This window comes from Manis pentadactyla, chromosome 4, assembly GCF_030020395.1.
Source record: "Manis pentadactyla isolate mManPen7 chromosome 4, mManPen7.hap1, whole genome shotgun sequence".
NCBI classification, from domain to species: Eukaryota; Metazoa; Chordata; class Mammalia; order Pholidota; family Manidae; genus Manis; species Manis pentadactyla.
Window position 1 is genome coordinate 119,371,102 of NC_080022.1, and position 20,370 is coordinate 119,391,471.

The window sequence follows — 20,370 nt, forward strand, 5'->3', positions numbered from 1 at the left end:
AGCCCTCAGCCCAGCGTCCTGGGCACAGGAAGCACTCTGCCAGTGGCTTCTGCCACTCACATAGCTGTTGGTGCTGGAGGTGTCATCAGGGTTGTTGGCCAGTTTCCACCTCTCTGCCCCCAGGTCTGTGGTGGGATCGGGCTTCCGGACTGCCTGCTGTTGGGCAGGTCATGTGACCAGTGCTGGCCAGGGACCTGCATGTCTCCCAGGCCCAGCGTCTCCCTGCTAGGGTGAGATGCCAGAGCGCCCGGGCCCTCTGGCAGCCCAAGGTGGTGACCGCTCAGTGAACAAGAGCCTCCCTGCCACCCCACCGAATGTGTCATATGTGAAGAAATAAGAAATAAACTTTTGTTGTTTTAAGCCCTTGAGACTTGGGGGTTTTGTTATAGCAACATAGCTTAGCCTGACTGGTACATCATGTCTGTGAACATCATTATTCAGATTTGACCCCCATAGGGGTCCGTACAAGAGAACAATAAGCTGCAGAGGAGATTTGCCAAGAAACAGATCCTTATTGCTGCCCTATTTCTAGAGTTGCAACACTTAGACTCTGTCTCATTTATTCGCTTCTTTGCTGATTTGTTTACATCATTCATTCATTCAGCAAATGTCTCTTGGACACCTGTTTCATAGGCCCAGGGGAGCTGGGCATCATTCTGCAGAGTGACAGTTCATGGCTCAGAGGGAATGTGAGTGGGCCTCAGAGGTGGGGGTGGGTGCCGAAGGGTTGGGGGAGGCATGGCATGAGACTTGCAGAGTGGGGCAGGGGGAGGGAATGCCATTCCAGGCAAGGGATCCTGCTTCAGGAAAGGCTAAAGTGGCTCTGGCCAGCAGGGATGGGTCCAGGTAGCGCTGCCAGGCTGGAAGAAGACTTTAGGCCCTTTGGCTGAAAGATGAGGATGAAACATGGGTAAAATGAAAGGCCAGCAGTTGGAGGGAAGAGGCCAGGCCAAGGAGCTAGGTGGGGAAGGGCCGGATGGGGTCTGCAAAGGAAGTGCAGGCTCAGAGAGAGCCCAGAGCTGGATGGCCAGTGGCCGCAGGCACCCCCACAGCCCGGGGAGCAACAGGCTGGATGGGGCACCCCGTAGAGTGATTGGCACAGTTTGGGGGGGTCAGTGCAGAGTCAGTGCCTGAGCCACATGTAGGGGAGCTGCCCAGGATGCGGGTTGGTCAGTGCCCGCAATGTGGAAGAAAAATGAGAAGCACCCCTCCAGCCAAGAGCAAGCTGTGGATTTGGGGCTGGCACTCCTCCCGGAGCTGTCTTAAGAAAAAAGAATCAAAACTCCCTCAGGGGGAGGGTTTTTAAAGGTTTCACCACCTGAATGGAGGCTTTCCATTCTTGAATAACCGGTGTGCTATTCATTCCACAAGTTTATTGGTCCCCTACTGTGTGCCGGCACTGCTCTAGATGCACGTGAGGAACAAAGCTAGACCCCTGCCCTGGCAGAGCTCCTGCTCTAGGGGAGATGGTAAGGCAGAGCACACCAGGAGGTGGTGAGTGCAGGAGCAAAACAGGGCAGGGGAGGGATGTTTGTTGTTTTAACCTGAGGAGTCAGGCAAGGCCTCAGGAGCGGGTGGCCCCTGCACAGAACTGGGGAGGCAGGGAGTGTCACCCCAGGGGGAATGGCCTGTGAAGACCTGAGGAGAGTTGCAGAAACGGCAAAGGAACAGGTGTGGCTTGGGAGGGCTGAGGGGCGGGGCTTCAGGAAAGGCTCCCAAGGAGGTAGAAGCCCTGCAGGTGTGAGCAGAGCTGTGCCCTGCCTGATTAAGGAGCTCACAGGCTCCCTGGGGACTTGAGGGGCCAGAGTCCTCAGGCCCTGCAGCCTGACAGGCCTCAGAGGATGCGGCCATATAAGTTAAGCCCCCATCTCCCAGAAATGAAGGAGGGGGTGCCCAAACTTCAGGCCTTGCCCCTGCCATCCTTGTCCCCCTCCCTCTTCCTGCTGTCGGTCCACACACCCTTCTCCTGTTCCCTTTGCTGCCCACCCACCTGCCCCAAATGACTACTCAGCCTGTGAGCTGGCCTGTGTCCTCTCTGAGTATCTACTGACCTGGAGGTGGCAGCAGGGGTTGGGGCTGGCCCCTCCCCAGGAGGAGACCCCTTGAACAACCCTGGGAAGCTGGTTGCTTAGCAAGCCCCTTGTTTTCTCTAAAAACACGTGTTCATCGGCCTAGAGGGAATGAATGAGAAATTGGCTCTTGTGCCCTCCCATCCCCCACTCTGGGCTATCCTCCTGGGTGAGCTGGTAGACCAGGTGGAAAGACTCTGTTACAGAATCCAGAAGCCTTAGTGTTCCCGGGGCGGGATCTGGACCCCGGAGGATGGGTCACTGTCTCCTACACCTCCGTGCCCTCTGCCTGCGTCACCCTCAGGCAGCTCATATCACCGTTGAGACTCAAGAATGCTCCATGTGCCCTTGGCTTGTCCCTCCACTGTGGCTGCCTCTTACCCACACTCCCCTCCTGACAACAAGGGTTCCATATGTGGTGAGGGGCACAGAGCAGTGACCCAGAGTCGGGAGACCAAGCCCTGTCCTAGGCTGGGTGCCAGCTGACTGCACCAGAGTGCAGCCTCTTCTCCGTGCCCAAATGCTTAAGCCCACATGGCAACACCCAGAGCGGTCCAGCTTTGCAACTGCCAGGGCATGGAGTTGAACCCTGAGCCAAGGGCCCCTGCTGTCCACACTCCAAAACAAAGGGAGCCCTTTGTCTTAGAGTCCTCCAGTGGGCCTTCCTGCCCTCAGGTGCAGTGGGCCGGGACACCCGCTGCTCAGGCAAAAAGAGCAAGTCCCAGCGAGCAGAAGGGACTCAGGCCAAGTCCACTCAGTGCAGGAGAGGAGCCCAAACCCGGGGTGCCTCCCACCTGCTCTGGTGGCTGGCCTGCCGTGTGTGCCCTGAGCCCTGTGAGGAGGGTGGGCTCCATATTCCAGCAGAGGAGGCATCTCACAGGTGAGAGGCAAAGCTGGGAGCTCCCGGGCTGGGGCGCCACTGCCACACGCACATTGTATGTGGAAGCTGGGGGCTCTGCTCAGGCTTGCCCTTGGTTTGGTCTCTCCCACACACCCAGAAATGCCCTTCCCCACCCCTGGTGCCCACTACCCCGATTTCCTTCTCATCACCCACTGCTCCAGAGGTCCTTCTACCTCCCACCCCCAGCTCTGGTTACTGCTGTTCTGTTGTGCCTGTAAGCTGATCCTCCTTGGGGCTGCCCCAACATGCAGGTCACTGGGGTATTCCAGCCCCAACCTTGGACAGCCACCAAGCACCCCCGGCTGCCCCCAAAGTCTCCTTCCTTCCCAGCCCTGGGTCCTGCCTCCAACTTCCCCATGCCCTTGCAGGCCTCTGGCCTCACTCTGGCCCTGATCTCCCTGTTCTGGGCCAGACTGTGGCCTCCAGGCCTGAGCAGGGACCTGTTGTGCCCTGGGAAGGTGGGGCCCCTGCCTAGCTTTGTGAGCCCCCATACCAGGTCCAAGTGATGTGTGTCAGGGCATCTGTCTGTGCAGAGGCCTGGAGCTTTGCTCTGAGTCTTAAGGGGACTCACAAATAGAGTCCTGTGCCTGGGGTGTGTGCACCTGTGGGTGCAGCTACTAGGCTTTGAAAACCTGCTTTCCACAGAACAGATGTGAGGCCAAGTGATTGGCTGAGCCTGGGCACGGGAGGGGGTAGCTGGCTGGGCAGTTCCAGGAGCTGGCATTCCAGGAGGAAATCCTCTTGTGCTCACACTCATTCCTAGGTGCCAGCCCACTGTGGCACTACACACACACACACACACACACACCCCTGCCACTTGTGGCCACATTCATGGACACTCATCACTCCTCCTCACACCCTCCACAATCTGTCACACACACAGACATGCCTTCTGCTGCCAGTTAGCCCACATCCACACTTGCTTCGGGGTGCTGAGGACACAGGAACACACGTAGACATACATATGAGAGCACGTGGGCTGTGGCATACACCCACCAGTCAGAGGCGGTGGCCACAGGGAGGGTGACTAAGAGTGTTTCATGGAGAAACAGAGCCCAGAAGGGGTTTTAGCCTCAAGAGAGAGCATTCCAGGGAGACCTGCTAGGCTCCCCCCATGCCACACAGGCAAACACGCACTATCACATGAACACTTGCACACACTCCTTGTTGATCTGGACCACAAGACCCCAGCACCTGAGCCGTGTGACACACAAGTCCACCCACACCCATGTGCATACACACTCACATACCCATGTACACATGCACACAGGGAAACATGGCCACAGCCAGTTCACTTCTCACCGCTGGCAGGGGGATGCCTCCTCCCTTTCTTCAGCAGTGTCCCATCCTGGCCCCCAGAGCTGCTGTCTGCCCCAGACCCTCCTCGTGGCCTGGCCCTGGCTGTGAGTCAGGCACCTGGTGCTCCTTGGCGCCTCACTGGGAACTGCCTGCCAGTACAGCTTCAGTGAGGGAGCCTGGGACTGCCGGCAGGAGGCACCCTGGCCTGGGCCCTATGATCGGCGCAGGTTACTCTGCCCGTGCTCAGGCCCCCACCCTGCTGGACCTGGCAAATGTGCCCAATGACCCTTGTGCTCCCCAGGGACTGGCCTCCTCATCTCAGAGGTGGGGAAACTGAGACAAGGAAGTGGGCAGAGGCTGCTTGGAGCACACCTTCCCCCACACCCTGCCTCATTTGAGACAGAGTCCCCTCAGAGGCCCATGCATCCTGTAGGTGGGAACCCTCAGGGTCATTATCTCCAGAGGCCCAGAGAGGGCCAGGGTCTTGCCCAATGTCACCCAGCAAGTCTGTGGCACAAGCTGAGCGGACTCTTACTCCATAGCTTTCCTGGCTGAGGGGACCCCTATGTGCATGGAAGGGGACACTGAGGGGGACAGGCAGGAGGGAGGAGGCAGAACCTGGTTTGCATGAGTCTCCCCTCTGCCCCCAGCTCCCTTCTCTCCCTCCCAAGGCTTTGCTTGGAGAATGACTCACAGGAATGCAGCAAAATCCTGATGGATGGGAAGGCAGGGCTGCAGTGCCAGAAACCTCTTAGTGAGGAGGTGGGGCTGAGCCATGGGGCGGAGAGGCTGGCGATCAGAGGAGCCCTGTGTGCAGATGGGGAGTGTGAGGCGCTAGGAGAACTTGTCAGCGTGAACACGCATGCACATGCAGGCACATGCACAGGCCAAATGCAGCAGCCCAGGCTCCAGCTGGCCAACCTTCTCTGGCCCTGTCTCCCCACTGCAGGCCTTCCCAGTTCCCCATCTTTGTGCACAGCTGCACAATGATTAGTAAATGCATGTTGGCACTGAGCGTGACCCAAGTGGGACCCTTCTAGGTGTGTGTTATTCCTTAATCCCTCCCAGGCCCTGGGCTGGGTGCTTTTCATTCAGTCCTTTAACAAAGCTTCCCAAGGCCTTCTGTGCCCTCCACACTGCCAGGGCTGGGGAGGCCAGGATGTGCCACTCTCTACTGCCTCAGCTCACAGTCAGAGGCAGGAAATATGTGCAGGGACCTCAGTGGGCCCTTTGGGGTACCTTAGAAGATGGAAGAAGAGCAGGTGCACGGTGGCTGTATAGGGTAACAGAGCTAAGGGAGCCTGGGAAGTGCCCAAGTCGACACGGCAGGAGCTGAAGCGTAAAGGTGGGTGGGAGGTGAGGCTGGGTCAGGCAGGGCCCAGGTACCAGGGGGCAGCTATGTCAAAGGATTCACATCTCTCCTGGAGGGAAGTGTCCACCACATTTTTGTGTCTCTGAGAAGGGACAAGACATTCATCTCCCAGGGCCTGGCAGCCTCCCATCTGGGGAGGGCCTGCCTGACAGAGGCAGCCCCAGGCCTGGCCCTAGACCCCAGAGCCAGGACCCCAAGGCCCCCTAGGCTCAGCCTCTCCGTGCCTGGATGGTTGTCATGCAGGTGTGCGGCCCTGGAGGACCAGATCTGTTTCAAGAGAAGCCAGGATTTATGAACTCTCCCTGCTCAATTAACAAAAGGTATGGTGTGGTGTGGTTTAAACCACACATGTCCACAGGCAGAGAGCCTCCAGCGCACAACATCTGCTCTGTGGGGTGGTCAGGTTTTGCATTTGCTCCTGGTACGTTGCTCATTTCAGTGGAAACATCCCTGACATGCACTGAGCTGCAGCCCCATTCTATCTGCAAAGCAGCCTCCAAGCAGTGGAGCTGCCATTTTAGTGGGAAAGGAGACAGTGGACAGAGAGATAAGTCAGGTGGTAAGTGCTATGAAGAAAAAGCAGGGCTACAGAAATGGAGAGTGGTGGGGAAAGCTGAGCAGGCACCTAGGAGTCATGTGTTCTAGGTAGAAGGAATAGCCAGTGCAAAGGCCCTGAGGCAGGACCATGCTTGATGTGTATGAGCCAGGTGGAGGCCCATGTGGCTGGAGCAGCAGGAGACCAGGGAGAGAGGGAGGAAATGAGATCAGAACAGAGCAGAGGTCAGGTTGCATAGGGGATCCTAGGCTGTGGCATAAACTTGATTTTAACTCTTGTGTGGGGTGGGCGCCATGGAGGGCTCTGAGTGAGGGAGGTTCTGATGTGATCTGACTTGGGTCTTAGACTCTCTCTGGCTGCCATAAAGGCTGTAGGGGGCAGGGAGCTGCCCAGGGAAGCTGGGAGGAGCCGTAAAGACTTTTAACAATAAAAGGTATTTCTCTCTGAATAATAAATGCTTTGTGACCTGGGAGTGGGCAAAGAACTGCCTGGCAGGACTGGGCTCTGTCTGCTGGGCTTTCCATTGCAGGTCTGGTGCAGGAGTGCTTGCTCTGGCCTCCAACTCTGACCCTCTGGAATCTTATTCCTGTTCACATGGCCTTGGTCAAGTCACAGGACCAGAGAGCCCAGTGGTCCTCCCCTGCCTAGTGTCTGAACCTCCCTCGTGACGTCTCTGCCCAGAGACCACCTTCTCTGCTTGCATGCCTTCAGCCACAGGTCGCTCACCACCTCCCAGGGCAGATCGCTCATTCCACTTCTGGGCAGCTCTGCCTGTTAGCAAGCTCTTCCTTATATGGAGGTGAAATCTGTCTTCCTGTTGCTTCTACCTTTCTTCAGCTCCCTCTCTGAGCCGAGTTTCTGTGTCTGCAGCAAGGGGTTCCTGGGCCCTTTTCTGTCCCCCACCCCACTTGGCTATTGAGAAGTTGTAAAGGGATTAGGGGACCAGTAGCCCAGAGCACATGTCGGTGGTCCTTTGGTACTGGGGACAAGGTGGGGGTGGGCTTTTGCCCCAGCAGCACACCAAGTAGGATTTCTAAATTAAATGTTCAAACCATCACCATGAAATTGGAATTTAATGCTTACCCCTGAGACTGAAAACTCAGATCTCTTCACAGGCCAGGAGGGAATTAATCATCTTAAGAACTAACACTTAGGGCTTAGGATGTGAAAAACCCCACAGTTCCGGGAATGAATTCCCGTTAGCCCTACAGGCAACCCAGGCCCTGTTATTCTCCCATTTCATAGATGAAAGACACTGAGTCTCAGAAACGTATTGTGAAGCAGCTGGCTGTGAGTCTTTCACACCTGGTGGGAGTGGTGTGGGTTGTCCAAGGAAGCTGACCAGCAAATGCATCTCCCACAGAAGTGCACGGGAACAAACCTGGAAGAGCACGCCAGCTGCAGCCGGCTGGCCCTGGCCCTGGGCCCTGTCAGTCTGCCGCGTGTAGGACCCTGTGTGTGCGCTTTGTAGTCCCATCATCTGGGGTGCTGGGTTTGGGAGGATCCTTCTGATCTCAGACTGGAGCTTTTTGCTAAGTTTAGGGAGAGAGATCACAGCTTAGAAGGCAGCTTTCAGTCCACATCTCCCTCCCAAGGTGAGCAGGAGCAGAGCGCTATCCTTCTTAGCTGTGGAACCAGGGCCCAGTGAGGGTGCAGAGCCACCCAGGCACACACAGCTGGGCTGCAGCAGGGCCAGACTCACACAGGGGCTGGCAGCGGGGGTGCCTCTCCTGGCTTAGGCTGTGTGGGCATGACTTCATCACCCGGCACCTCTCTTGGAGAGCCAGGCGGCGCCTCAGCCAGGCTTCCCCTCCTCTCCTGTACACACGTGCCTGGGCTGGGCTGCTCTGAGCTGGGCCCTGGGCTGGTGGGTGAATGAAAACAGCTGTGAGAAGCTCACCAGACAGGGCAGTGGTTCAGGCTCAACCCAGAGTCACTCAGGCCTTTTTGCCGCTCTCCTCTGCTCTCTGGACCTCAGTTTCCACATCTCTAGAATGGGCTAAGGACACCTTCCTCAAAGCATTACTGGGAGGATTCCGTGGGGAAAGCTTGGCAGAGTTATCACTCTGGAGTGCCACACCCCTTGCCCCATGTACAGTCACCTGGGTTTGTTTCTCTGGGGAATTCTGGGATGAACGCAAAAAGGGAGAAAAGCACAGAACAACTATTTCCTCTTCCCTTTCCTCCCCCCACTGCCCTCCTTCCACTCTTGCCCCCCTCCCCCACTTGGCCCTTGACCCCTCCTTGCCCCCTCCACTTACACACTCATGTGGTAAAAAATTTTCACAGAACAATGAATGTCCGTCCCACCATAACCCTCCTTTTTGATCAGAAGTCTCGTCTCCATTCTTCTGAAGGCTGTCTCTGCAGGTTCAGGCACTCCTGAAAAGGGCTTCCCGTTGGAATGTTCACGGGACTCACCTGCCCCAGAGGCTGGGCCTGGGTCTCTCCCGTTTTGCAGTTGCCAGACTTGGGTTCAGGATGGGTCTCCCTGGGCAGGGAGGGAGTTGGCCAAGTCGTGCCATAGACCAGCCAGCCCAGGTCCTGGGAGTACAAGGGCAGGAGGACTTCAGGGGTCCTCACCTGGATGAGGCCTGGGACTGGGGGCCAGGAGAAGTCCTGGGGGCAGAACTCTGAGCTGAGCTGGGAGGGGCTGCAGGGGTTGCTTGAAGAGTGGTTGAGCCCCCCCAGAGATGCCCCTGTGCTGTCGGGTCCTCATCCCTGGGGCCACCTGCAGCCAGGGAACAAATGATATGTGGAGGCAGGTGGCTGCCACCAGGTGTATGTGGTGCTTGAGTGCACTCTTACACAGAGGAGTCTGCGCGTGTCCTTATGTGTGCATCTGCATCGCCTTTACACATGTACGTGTGTGTGTCCCCATATACATCTCGCATATGTATACGCACGTGTGTGTCTGAGTTTGTGAGTGTGGCATACACAGAGGTGTATGTGCCCATGAGTACCTGCCAGGGGAGCGTGTGTGATTGGCGCATGTCCTGACTGCCGCATCTGCTGTGTGGGGTGGGGTGGGCCCTGTCAGGAAACAGGCGCATCAGTGGCTTCCCTGAGTTTCGGGAGGCAGTAATGTTCGCCCTCTAGCTGGGCTCCCTTTGAGGGAGGCAGATGAAGCCACTGGGGCCTGAGGAGGGCTGGGAGGGTTCCACAGCCTCCCTAAAAGAGAGGAAGAGGAGGGGGCTCTCAGCTCTGCCATTCCTGGGCACCTGGGGAGCAGCTGCAGGGGGGCAGAGGGGCTGTGTGGCCCCGTGAGAAGGGACAGGGGTGAGGAAAGATGTGCATCTGGCTGTGTCTCTGGTGTTTGTGCTCGTGCCTGAGTATCAGGCCTTGTGTCTGTACATGTGTGTCGGTGTGTAAGGGCCCCAGGGGCTGGGACTGTGGGTCTGCCTGTGTGTGTAGGGCTGTCTGCCTCTGGCCTGCTCACACTGGCCCGGACAAGCCTGCCGCTCAGTGCTGCTGATCTCACTGGGGAAAGCGGCAGGGTGGCAGCCTCTCCCTGGTCCGTGCATGCCTGAGGCCTTGGCATGTGAGGTCGGTACTTCCTGCCTCAGGGGTGGGATGGCTCCGAGCTGGGCACCTTCCATCCTTCCCACTTGGCCTGGTGGAATGTGTCCAGGAAATAGTGCCTTTGCCAGTATTGGGGTTCAGGTTCAGGCTAGGGCTGGGGCCAGAGGTCAATCTATAGCAAGGGGCCAGGGTCGGTGTATGGCTAAGGACTATAGCTGGGGTCAAAAGTCCATTCACAGCAGGGGGCGCAGTCAGTCAATGGCTGGGGTCAGAGTGGGGGCTTGCACTATGACTGGGGTCAAGGATCAGAGTGTAGCTGCTGCTGTGGCCTGGGATCAGGGGTCTGTCTGACCTCAGCCACACCACTACCTCCAGCCCCTTCGTGGCTCCCTGGCCAAGTGGGCAGGGTTGGGGCCTGGGCTGCAGCTGCTGGAGAGGCAGGGGCACGGGGCAAGAAGGCATGTGGCTCTGGTGAACTACTGCCAGCCAGGTCAGATGTGCCTGGTCACAGCTACGCAGCCAGCGGTGTCCTTGGGCCCAGGACCTGGCTGGAGAATGCAGAACAGGAGCAGTGCCTCCCCACACTGACAGAGGCTTCTGGGAGACCCCTGCCTGCCCCCTGCCCCTGGCCTCTCAGGCACACCCCCACTGCTGTTGCTATGCCATTCCTCCTTCCCTCTCTCCTCCATTCATTCCCTTCCTCCTCCATCCTTCTCCACCCCTCTCCTCCTCCTTCCTTCCCCCTTCCCTTCTCCCTGAGTCCCCACCAGTCTGTCTTCCTTTCCAGCTGCCCATTCCTCCTTTCCCCATTCATTCCCCCAAGAGCCCTGCCTGAAACCACCCCTTGCTGAATCTAGGGCCTTGCTTCCTCCACAGTCAGGGACACAAGCTCAGCATCTTTAAGTGCACTCAGATGCTGAGGTAGGAAGGTGAATGCTAGTGGGGATAGGGTCAGGGGGAGCTTCACAGGCTGCCCCGGAGGTGAGGGGCAGGGGTTAGAGGGTGAGAGGCTGTGGACTTCTGGAAGGCTCCTCCCCCGGAGTCCAGGCCCAGTGAAGAGGGTCCCGTGATTGGTGGGTCTGGCCTGAGTCAGAAGCTGTATGACCTCACTTGTGGTCCCCCCAAGTCTAGTAAAGAAGTTGGACAGACAGATGACAGAGAAAGCCACAGACAACAGAGATCAAAGGTTGTGCAGATCAAAGGCAGGGGGAAAAAAGAGCTGGTCTGAGTCTTGGCAAGTGGTGAGCAGACCCCAGCCCAGCGCCTGTAGGGCCAAAGGCCAGCCTGTGGCCCTACAGGGCCACATAGTGATTGTGATATGTCCCCCATCCCCCAGCAACCTTTCTCCTGCCCTGACTCTGGCCAGAGCCTGAACAGGGAGATCCCAGATCTTCCTCCAACCTCTACTGCTATCCCCTGGCATTTGTGGTGAGAGACACACCAACTTTGAAAATTGTCCAATAACTGAAGGGAAATTCTTGGATATTTATAATCCTGATCCCCTTAACACACACACATCCCAGCTAAAACATCAAGTTCTTTGCTCTCAGAGAGAAACCTTTTCTCCAGTGCTTTGCTCTCAGTCTCCCGTGGTGGCCCAGCTCTCAGGAGGTGCTGGTGTTAGCAGGTTTTGGTGGGGAAGAAAAAGGAACAGGGCTGTGATCCCTTAGTTACTAGGATATCCTATGAGGACAGGGGGACTGTCTGTTCACTGCGTCTCCTGACACCCCTGGAACACCTAGCTCTTGGTGGGGGTTTCCAGAAACCTACCCTGAAGAAGAGGTTCGTGGAGTGGATTTGCTCACTTGGCCTAGGAGAACAGGAGCCACCTGGGGAACAAGGAAGACAAATGGGGCCACTGGCTGCTGATGTGGACTGACATGCTCGCTAAAAGGGGAAACTGAGGCTCAGAGTGGGAAAGTGACTTGGCAGGGCACTGCTCCCAGTACACTTGGTAAAAATGGGGCCTCTTCAGCAGCTGTCTAAGCTGACTGTTTGGCATGAGGGCCATTAAGCTGTCAGAGGGAGGGAGGTTCCCTCCTGAGGATTTGCCTTCCTTTCCTCTGCCAGAGGCCTCTCCCCTAGCATGACCAGCTGATGTCAGCAGCCCCAGCCTTCCAGTTGCTCAGGCCAAAGGCATCAGCCAATCCTATTAGCCTTGCCTCCAAAATAAACCCAGAATATGATGGCTTCTCAGCTTTCTATGGGCCCCACCCTGGCCAGGCCTTATCATCACCCACCTGGACTCACGCAGGGGCCACCTTTCTGGTGCCTACACTCCTGCCCTGGCTCCAGGTCTTTTCTCTTCATAGCAGCCCAGGGGACACTGTGAGGACCTAAGAGAAACCACATCCCTCCTCTGCTCAAACCACTGCAGACTTCTCATCTCACTCCCCATTAAAGCTAAAATTCTTAACAAAGGTGTACAAGGTCATATGGTGTGGTCCCTTGTCACCTCTCTGTCCCCATCTCTTCCCACTACCCCCATTGCTCACTGCACTCAGTTACACTAGCCTCTGCCATTCCTCAAAAATCCTCACCATGTTCCTGTCTCAGGGCCTTTGCTCTTGCTGTTCCCTCTGCCTACACAGCTTTCCCCCACATAGCTGCATGCCTCACTGCTTTAGTCTTTCAAGTCTTTTCCCAAATGTTTCCAAGTGAGCCCCCTATCCCCCAAATGCTCCCAGCCCTCTTCCTTGGCTTTAGTTTTTCACAGCACACCTCACTGAAATGTAACACACTACATAATTTATTCTGTTTCTTATCTGTCTCATGACTAAAAAGAATGCAAGCTTTGCTTCATTCCTTCCTTTGAATCTTCCACACATAGAACAATGCCTGGAACATAGTAGGTGCTCAGTAAATACTTGTCAAGCAAATAGATGCATATACTCAAGTTGTGTGACCTTGGGCAATTGTCTGGACATCAGTGACCCAGTCTCTGAGGAAGAGATAGAGATTTGAAATCACTGGCTGACTACTATGCAAATGTGTGGAGATGTTGAAACCTGCCAGGCCCACCTCCAACCACGGGTCTGCGGACATGTGGGTCAAGTGCCGGCTCTCTGTCCTTTTCTTTGAGAGCCATAGTACCCAGACCAGGGCTGAGCTCGAATTTGACCTCTGCGTCTCAGTGGCACGCACCTGGCATGGTGGGTAGAGTTCAGGCCCCTCTTCTATGCCTCTGGGCCCATCTGGGTGGCCCCTGGCTAACCCCCATCCCTGGTGGCCTGTCAGTGAGCCCAACATCTGGCAGCTCCACTGCCCCAGTTGCCTGCATTCCCTGGCCCCTGCCTGGGGTCCCCTCCCTGGCTCCTGTGCATCATTTACCTCAAGAATGGCATTTGAACACACACTTTGCAGGAAAGCAGCTATTTAGATAGTGCTAAGCAAATAAAAGGGCAACCTGTGCAGGTCCAGGCTCCCTTGAAGACAGCCGCAGCTCACCAGGAAGCACGGGGCCCTCCGAGGTCTGTGCACACACCCACAAGCCCATAGAATTTTCCTGCCCATCAAGCAAGGGGGCATCTCCTCTCCCTGCTGAAGCAGGACAGGACTCCCACAGTGGGCTGTGGAGTCAGACATCTGGCCGGAGCAAGGAGCTTGCCACCCAGACAGCCTCCCCTACCAGCCATGCCCTGAGAATTTATGGAGTACCTGCTGTTACAAGGAACAGCAAGAAGACACGGTGGCAAGGGGGGGTGCATGAGGTCAAAGAGGTGGGGGGGACCTCATCAGCCACTGTGAAGACACTTCTCCTGACTGCTCTGAAACCAGGGAGGGAACCTGTCCCTACCCTCCAGGGGAAGGGGGCACATACTACCATGCTTATACTCCCACCTGCCAGTCTTGACCTTGTGGATGGCAGTACAGAGGAGGTGGCTGAGTCAGGATGTGATGGGACAGCCTGAGGCTGAGGCCAGGTAGCAGTGCAGCAGGAGTTAGAAGTCAGCCTCTTGCTGGGTTGGTGGTCCCCAGCAGGGATTTCAGCATTTTTGTCTAATGATGCACACAGTAGGCCTCTCCTGGCTCACCCAGCAGCCTCAGTACTGAGTGACCCTGGTTCCCAAGCCAGAAAATTGAAGACCTTTTAAAGATAAAGAGACCAGAGCCCACAGAGAAGCTGGGCTGCCCGGGGCCTGCTGGCTTGGAGTAGGTGCCCACAGTTGACCTCTTTGTTTTTGCAGCATCCTTACAAGGAAAGCCAGGGATCAGCCCAGAGGGCACGTTTAGGGTCCATTCCCGGGAGAGAGGCCTGCTCTTTGTCCCTGTCTAGTTGAGCAGCTGTAAGATGCTCCAGACCAGTGGTTCCCAAGCCCCCCTCTAAGATGTTGATTCCTAGGCAGAGGGAACAGCCTGTTCAGACTCTGGGCACTTGGGTTGGTTAGGTCTGGGCTAGAGACTGGGAATCTGTGTGGTTTTTTGTTTCTTTCCATTTTCCAGTTGACACTGTACCAATGCTAGGTTTGGGAGTGATTATTCGGGCCACTGGGTACTAGGGGCCCCTGTGCCACCAGGCCCTGCAGAACACTCAGCCAAGGCCTGGAGGCACAGCAATCCTTTCATCAGACCCCCGCTCAGACACCTCCCCCAGCCAGGCTGGCTGAGACTGGCACTCAGGCAGTGGGGTGGGGATGTGCTGCCTGCCACCACCCTAAGAATCCACCAGGTCTCAGGAGGGCCAGGCAGTGTGAAGAGCAGCCTCCCCACACCCACGTGGCTCCTGATTACTGTGGGTGGAGTGTAGGATGTGTGGAGAGGTTAATAGGGGTGGTGGGGGTTAGTAGTTGGGGGGGGTCAGGTGATTGATCACTGAACAGCAAAACGGGATGTGGTATCGGTCTTGGGGTGCGCCCCACCCCTATTGCCAGACAGAGAGGGGCCTGCACAGGGCAGCAGAGATGAGGGCAAGGATAGCGAGACTGGCGAGCCGCAGAAAGCGGACAGCCAGGTCTGACCAGTCTGTGTGATCCCTGGAGCGATAATCTGGAGGACCGACGATAGGTCGGACGCGGGTATGGATGGAAGGTGGGTGGGTGGAGAGACCGACGGATAAATGAATGAATGGCTGCGTGGGCGGTGAGCAGCCGGGCGGGGGGCGGGCCAGCCGAGCTCTCAATCAGCCCCGGGGTGCGGCGCCGGGCTGCTACGCTCAGAAACTCCCCCTACCTCGGCCACTCCCGGGACGCGTAATTCAGTGCCCGCGGGGCTCTGGAGCTGCTCCCAGTGACGGCTGCGGCTCCAGGACCGGGACGAGGAGGGGCCGCGCCACTGCCGCCGGGCTCCACGCGACAGCCTTTAGCTCGCGGGTAGGGCCGCCGCTCTGCCGCGGGGGAACCGGGAGGTGCGGCCCCTCCTAAAGGCCCCCGGCCCCGCTCTTCTTTGTCTCGGCCTAGTGTTTCGCTGTCTTCGGACCGAGACTGGTCACTTCAGGCAGCCCCGGCCGCGCGCTTCTGGGCTGCTCCCAAACCTCCGAACTCAATTCCTGCTGCCCCCCGCTCCCCGCCCATAGGCGTCTCCCCGGACCAGCAGGGTCCTCCAAACCCAGTGACTCTAGGACCGTGGGACCGGCAAGTACCAGGATCTCCTAGCTGCATCTGTGGTGCGGAAAAGGGGGGCGCGGGATGAAGGCCCCCTTCGTCTCCGCCTTCCCCCGCCGCCCCTCCTCCGCTACGCGTAGCGCTGCGCTCCGACCCCAGCGCGCAGCTTGTTCGCGCCTTAAGCGGCTCTTCTGCGGCGCTGCTATCCCGACGCCACTCGGACTCCCCCCAACTCCCCCGCCCGCTAGGCCGCAGACCCGCACGTAGAACAGAGCCCTACGCAGCCACACACAAGATTGCCTGCAGACACACATCACAGCCTCTCGCCGACCCACAGTCCTCACAGGCGCACCGCCCCCTCCATACGCAGACCCACAGCCCCAACAACCGCAGTCCCAATCGCAAACAAGCCCACACGGACACACGACACCCCTCAAACACACTCAGGCCCACACACACACACAATCACCAACACACAACCTCACATAGACAAATGCCCCTCGGAGGCACACGGCCTCACAAAGGCGTAATCCCACCCAGCAGTCACACAACCCCCTATAAGCAATCGCATACAAACAGCCCCACGCAGGCACCGCATCACTCAGTCCCTCCGAGACCCAGAAACACATTCACCAGCTCGGTAGCCGGACCGCCAAACCCCGTGACATCCACGCGTAGGACAGAACAGAAATACACAGCCACATTGATAAACACACGGACCTAAACGCGCAGCTAAGAGCTCACCCACGGGCTTGTAAGTCACTGGAAAAATATTAAAGCGTTCCTTCCCTCCCTTTCTATCTTTGACACGCGCGCGTGCGCGCGCGCGCTCACACACGCGGACACACTCCCCCCAATCCCCACCCCCAGTCCCTAAGCGCCTTGGAGCCTCCAAGCCGATGACCCCGAGCCCCCGCGGTGAGAGCCGCGGGAGCGTCTCCCCGGCGCCCCCTCCCCCAGCTCACCACGCCTCCCCCGCCTCTCCCTCCCGGCGCCCCCTCCTCCTCCCCTCTCCCTCTCCCCCCCGCGTCTGGGGAGCGGGCTGCGCGCAGCCAAGCCCCCTCGTCGCGCGCCCCTCCCCGCGCCCGCATCGCGCTTGCCGAGTGGATGCGGCCACGGGGCGGTCTCGAATTACCTCCTGTCCCCCGGCGGCCCGTGAATAATGGCTACTGAGGGCGCTCGCAGGGGCTGTTGAGAAGGAAACGCGGGGCGCGAGAGGCGCGGCGCGCGCGGGAGCGCGAAGGAGAAAGGAGCGAGCCCCGGGCCGCCGCGAGTGGCGGGCGGAGAGAAAGGAATCGTGCGAGCACTCACATTTTTTTCTCCCAAGGATCTCACCTGGCCGCCGCGTTCTGGACGAGGCGAAGGGGAGAGCGCGTGAAAGAGGAAGAGGGACGGCGCGGGGAAAGGGAGACGGCGAGACGCGCAGCGCCGGCGCCCGGGTGACCCAGGAGGAGCCCGCAGGTATTGTTGGCGGCAGAGCTTTGTGTCTTCGGGGGGGTCCTTCTGGGGCGCCAGGACTCCCGGAGCCCTCGACCCGCCGCCGCGCTCAGCTACCCTAAAGCCTGGGCAGCCGGCTGGGGTCGCCGCCCTCTGCGGGCACCCCTCCCGCCGCGCCGCGATCCTGGCTGGAGTTGATTTGCCTGTTTGGGGGTTTTCCACGCCAGCTGAGGGACTCAATCTCAGGAGAAGGAATTTCTTTTCTTTTTTTCTTTTTGTGTATGTGTGTCCGCAGTTTGCTTATGCTGGGGACTCCCTCCTCCCCTTTCCTCCACAGTGCATTGGTGAGGTCTTGGCGACATTTGCACTGGCAGAAAGGCAAGGGGCTGAGATGGCGGGGCTGGTGGCCGCGGATGGGGTGGTGAGCAGAATGCCGGAGAAGGAATGAGTTTTGCTCAAGTTCGCAATCTGCGCCCTAGAGCTAGTCAGGCCGGGAGGACTGTCTGCGCACTCTGTCCTGCTCCGGGCAACCAGTGGGAAACTTCCCGCGTGCCTCAGCCTCCCGGGGGACTCGGCGCCCCCAACGCCTCCTGTCGCTTCCTCCGGCCGCCGCGGCCCCTCCTAGCAGCCCGCGAGCGCTTAAGGTCGCTCTCTCCCCACCCCCGCCTTTCTCCCTCCCCCGGCGGCTTCCGGATCTGGACTGAGCTGGAGGAGCAGCTTCAAACACTTCCCCTGGGGGACCCCTCCCCACTCCCGCGCCCGAGCCTTTCGGATAGCACCCCTGCCCTGCACCTCCGCCTCACTCGCGCCGGAGTGGCCCGGCTGACAATGAAATCTCGCGCCTCTGCCTTCGGCGGGAGGGGGTTCCGTAGCCGTGTCTCTCCCGGGGCAGCTGACCCCGGGCAGGGGGAGGGGAGGTGGACTCCTTAGAGGGAGGGGCTTGTTTGGGTTAGAGCCGTTGACGTCGGATCGCGCCGCGCAGGGAGGGGGCGGGGGCGAGGTGGGGTCCGCGGCCGGGGGTCGTGGATTCTAGCCCCTCTTGGGCTTGGTGATTGGCTAGTGACTTCCGGCACGTCGGAGGGCCCCCTTAACCTCAGCCTGCCCCCTCTCCCCCGTACAATGCGGGCTTCAGAGGTGATCCTGAGGGTGGTGTGTGTGTGTGTGTGTCGAAGTGTTTGTCTCCCGCGATCCACAGCAGACGCTGCTCCGGTGACCCGGAGATCCGGACGCCTTACCCCCTCCCTCCGGGCAAAGGGGAGGGGAAGGAGGGGGAAGGAGAACGGTGGGAACTTCTCCTTTCCCACTGGGGCCATGGGAAGGGAGTGCTAGCCCAGAGAATTTCTGGGGACCGCAGTCCTGGGGCGCAGGCTCAAAGTGGGGGCTGCGGGGCAGAGGCTTCTCTTGGCATTCCAAGCGCTCAGGTCCTTTGCTCCTTTGGGGGTAAAGGGGGAGCTGTGGAGGTGTATAGGGGCAGTTGAACGGGAGTGGGGGCGGAGGACAGTCAATGGAAATCTGCCTTGGATTCCCGGGCGAGCAGCGGCGGGGCTAAGGGGACTCCTTCCCTTTCTCTTCCTGGGGGTAGGGACCCCAAGCTGGCAACCCTGGCAGATGAAGGAAATTCTCCCTTCCTGAAGAGGGGATTCCTGGAGGAAGAGGGGAGGCATCTGGGGGTGGGTGGGGACTGTTTTCAGGCTCTTCTGTGGTTTTGCCGAGGAAAGAGTTAACCTTCCCCCAGAAATCTGTCAGCCCCCCACACAGCAGGGACACAGCGTCGGACTCTTTGACGTGCTAACAGAATGACACTGGCTGACAAGAGCTAGCAGATTCCATACCCTGTGCTCCCCTTCACAGCCGCTGCAGTGGTGCCTTGTTGGGGGACCTTGGAGGGGGCAGAAGTCAGAGCCCAGAGAGGGTGCTGCCCCCAGGTAGCTGTCCAGTGGCCCTGAGGGGAAGGAGTTACCTACCAGAGCCACAGAACTGCAGTAGAATGGCCATGGTATTGGAGGGGTACAGGAGGGCTTCTACACTTTCTTCCCCACCTTCATCCCCGACATCTGGAGGCTTTGACAGTTCAGGGTGAGTTCCTGACCCACAGGCTAGCGGCTGAGATCCTAGGAGCTGCAGGCAGGCCTGGGTGAGGCAGCAGGGAGGCTGGGCCAAAACCCACGGGGTTGATTTCTGCTCACTGGGAGGCCCCATTATGGCACAAACCCCTTGGTGTAGAGTTATTTGTGGGCTGTCTTCTCTTGCCTCCACCATGAATTTCTGAGAACTATTCCCTGCGAATCTTAGAGCCCCTAGCCTGGCACGTGAAGAGCACTCAACTTTGGCTGGACAAACAAAAAGTGAATGAATTGGGAATGAATGAGTGAATGAATGGGACATTTTCTGAATTGGAGGGATTTAGCTATTTAAAAAAAACCCTTTTCAATATATGCATTTTTAAATATGGCTCATAGAAAATCCTAAAAATAGAGAAAAAAGAAACAAAAGAGGTTTTAGTCTTAGCAGGCTAAGTAAGACAGTGTTAGTATTTCCATGTTGTCCTTCACAGCCTTTTCCAACTTGGTGGCTGGATCATTGTTTACAGACTTTGTCAGTATTCTCTTCACTCAGATGTATATACTGCTTTCTTTGCTCTAATAGGAGCCTTTTTCCTGTTTTGTAACCAACTCTTAATAAGCACCATGGTTAAATGTCTTCAGGCTTTTCCAATTGGGTGGATTCATCATCATTTACTTGATATTCCCCTTTTGTTCATTCGGGTTGCTCCTGGTGAACAAGGTAGTGGGTCTGTCTCATGTAGAGAGCCTTTTCTAATGTTTAAGATGATTTTCTCACAATGATGCTGCTGATGTCAACATGCCTACAGTGGGAGGAATGGGCTTCTCATTTCTCCAGGACAAGCAGACACTGTTTTTCCTTCCCCACAATCTAGAACCTTCTATTAGAACTGAAAAGAGACTTGACAGTGAATCACCTGTCTGACCCCTCTCCTTTGACAGAGGAGGAAATGGGAGCCCAGAGAGGGGAAGTGAGTCCGAAGGTCACACAGCAGTCCCTGGGCCTTGTAGGAGTCAAGAACTGGCTACTCATCTGCCATTTGGTTTCTACATCTGGGAAGAGCCCCTAAGGGTCTTTTAGGCTTAACTCACCCATTTCACATATGGGGGCACTGAGGCCCCATGAGGGAAGCACCCATCTTGCCCCTCATGTCACCAGCTGGAGCACCAGACAGGCTCCTAAGCCCTCTGTGTCATGCCCTCTGGCCGTGTTCCTGGGATATGGGGCCACCCAAATTCCTAGCCTGCAGTTGGTCAGCCATGGGCTCCCTGTTGCCCCTCTTCACAATTCCTCCTCCCTCTTTGCCATCCCATTTTCCAGGGGAAAAGCCAAGGACCAAAGTAGATGCAGTGAGAGGGGTGAGCTGGCAGATTGTAGAAGACCCCAGGGGTTGTGCCCCTACCCTGTGCCTCAGTTTGCTTGTCCAAAAACCCAGCTCTGGGTCTGCTCTGGCACTGGGGCCAGGTGTCAGCACAGATATGGACCATGGGGGAGTGGGGACTTGGCGGCTGCTCTGAATTTTAGAGATACATTCTCCCCCACCCCAGGTGGTACACTCTGATCCTGAGATTGAACCCAGGAGGTCCCCTGGACCTGGAGAGGCAGGGGAG

General features: G+C 57.7%; 1 protein-coding gene across 2 annotated transcripts in view; it reads left to right on the plus strand.

The window, feature by feature from the left end:
- RAI1 (retinoic acid induced 1) overlaps positions 1-20,370 on the plus strand; it is a 114,599-nt gene that overhangs the window by 20,399 nt on the left and 73,830 nt on the right. Inside the window, exon 2 of one of the 2 annotated variants that reach the window (XM_036894023.2) lies at positions 16,587-16,720. The exons of the other annotated variant lie outside the window; for it this stretch is intronic. The gene's annotated coding sequence lies outside the window, so the exon portion shown is untranslated. The remainder of the gene's footprint in view (positions 1-16,586; positions 16,721-20,370) is intronic. 2 annotated transcript variants of the gene reach the window in all.